Source organism: Ovis aries, chromosome 13 (assembly GCF_016772045.2).
Source record: "Ovis aries strain OAR_USU_Benz2616 breed Rambouillet chromosome 13, ARS-UI_Ramb_v3.0, whole genome shotgun sequence".
Lineage (NCBI taxonomy): Eukaryota > Metazoa > Chordata > Mammalia > Artiodactyla > Bovidae > Ovis > Ovis aries.
In genome coordinates, this window is record NC_056066.1 from 77,344,477 (window position 1) to 77,347,093 (window position 2,617).

The following is a 2,617-nucleotide window of genomic DNA, read 5'->3' on the forward strand; positions in this document are numbered from 1 at the left end:
CTTTTGAATATCTATCTAGGTTGGTCTTAACTTTCCTTCCAAGGAGTAAGCATCTTAATTTCATGGCTGCAGTCACCATCTGCAGTGATTTTGGAGCCCCCAAAAATGAAGTCTGACACTGTCCCCACATCTGTTTCCCATGAAGTGATGGGACCAGATGCCATGATCTTCGTTTTCTGAATGTTGAGCTTTAAGCCAACTTTTTCACTCTCCTCTTTCACTTTCAAGAGGCTTTTAGTTCCTCTTCACTTTCTGCCATAAGGGTAGTGTCATCTGTATATTTGAGGTTACTCATATTTCTCCCGGCAATCTTGATTCCAGCTTGTGTTTCTTTCAGCCCAGCCTTTCTCATGATGCACTTGGCATATAAGTTAAATAAGCAGGGTGACAATATACAGCCTTGATGTACTCCTTTTCCTATTTGGGACCAGTCTGTTGTTCCATGTCCAGTTCTAACTGTTGCTTCCTGACCTGCATACAGGTTTCTCAAGAGGCAGGTCAGGTGGTCTGGTATTCCCATCTCTTTCAGAATTTTCCATAGTTTATTGTGATCCACACAGTCAAAGGCTTTGGCATAGTCAATAAAGCAGAAATAGATGTGCCGGGGTCCAGCCCCGGTGGATCCAGGGAATTCGAAGGGTGGATGGCGTTGGCGAGGAAAGACTTGTTTATTTATTGATAAAAGATTAGATTAAGAAACAACAGTGTAGTAGGAAAATTAAGTGGAGAAAGAGGGCTGAATAACTTGGATTACGTGGAAGACCAATAAAATTCCAGACAAGGAATTTGCATCATCTACGTGGAGCCACCGGTGCTCGCTTGAATATCTAAGAGTGCCTCGCCTTAGGCTCCCTTTCGCGTGGGTCTTAACAGCCAGGACAAGTAAGTAGACTTGGTGAGCCTCTGTGCCCCAGACGGGAATTCAGCCTGAAGTAGAGAGGAAAAAGAGAGAGACATGGGGGAAACCAGTCCAGCGACTGGCTCTGTCCTCTATTGTTCAGGCCTTTTATACTTTTGATAAAACATGGAGATCAATGGGTAACACAAAGTTATGCAGCGTTAGCAGTCCAGACTCTTATCAAAACCAGGCTTTTCTCTCTGCATACCTAATTGTATACACAAGTCTTAGGTAATTTACATCATCTTCCAGTCAAAAGGGCCAATTAACATTTTACAGCCTTTTTTCTGATAAGGGTTTGTCAACCAGAAGACTTATTTGTGTTGATCTTCCCAAGGTGTGGTGCCACTCTCAGAAAGCACTAAATAAAGTTACATTCTTACACAGCAAAGATACAGCAACTTATAACAAGTAGAGGGAGTACAGTGATGTACAGCAAAAGAGAAGCAATTAACTCAAAATCCTAGTGTTGCTAACATCAAAACTACTATGTATCTTTTTCTACATCCTGCTTACATTGAGTAACATCCTTCCAGGTGCCTAAAAGATAAAGAATATGGAGGCCTGGCAGCAGTCATTGAGTCAACAGTGAAAACCCTCTACCAATACAATTTTAAACTCTTTAGAAAAGGCTCTGTATCTTTAAGATTGCTTTCAAGCTTTGTGGCTCTCGAGGTTGGGGGTCTGTAAGCAATTCACAAGCTGTAAGAGGTCTGGGGAACCTGTTAGGCAAGCTAGAGAGCTATCAGAGGGGTTTTAACTGAAACATCCCTTTCAAATGCAGAAGACTAAAGCCCTGATTTGACTTTTTCCAGAGAATATCAGAAGAGTGGAAAAGCAGGCAGATTCTTATTTTGGGGGGGGGGGGGGAGAGTGGTGGATGCTCAGGAAATTCCAGGGGGAAAACCTGAGGTCTGATTAGCCTTGCCATCAGAGCTTTTGCCACATGACCTTGTCACAGGTGGAATTCCTCACACTGGCTCCTGGCATAGATGTTTTTCTGGAACTCTTGCTTTTCCATGATCCAGCGGATGTTGGCAATTTGATCTCTGGTTCTTCTGTCTTCTCTAAAACCAGCCTGAACATCTGGAAGTTCACAGTTTATGTAGTGCTGAAGCCTGGCTTGGAGAATTTTGAGCATCACTTTACTAGCGTGTGAGATGAGTGCAATTGTGCGGTAGTTTGAGCATTCTTTGGCATTGCCTTTCTTTGGGATTGGAATGAAAACTGACCCTTTCCAGTCCTGTGGTCACTGCCACGTTTTCCAAATTTGCTGGCATATTGAGTGTGGCACTTTCACAGCATCATCTTTCAGGATTTTGAAAGAGCTCAACTGGAATTCCATCACCTCCACTAGCTTTGTTCGTAGTGATGCTTTCTAAGGCCCACTTGACTTCACATTCCAGGAGAATATCTATTTAAAGGCTTAGATATTACAAATGTATGGTATGATTATCTCTGGGAAGGCTCATGAAGCTGTTAGGATTGCCGCTGGGGAAGGAAACTTCAAGTATGCCTTTTTGTACAAGTTGAAAATTTTTCTTTTTACCAAGAGTAAAAATGACTTATCAGCCAAAAACAGCAACAACAACAAAAAACACAAAACCTCTCCCTTCCGAGAAGATGAAGGGCTTCCTTGTAGGCAGTGCATCCATCCCCATCCTTACCGTCTCAAGCTGCCTGAGCTGCTAACAGCTGAGGACAAACACAGACCACTGG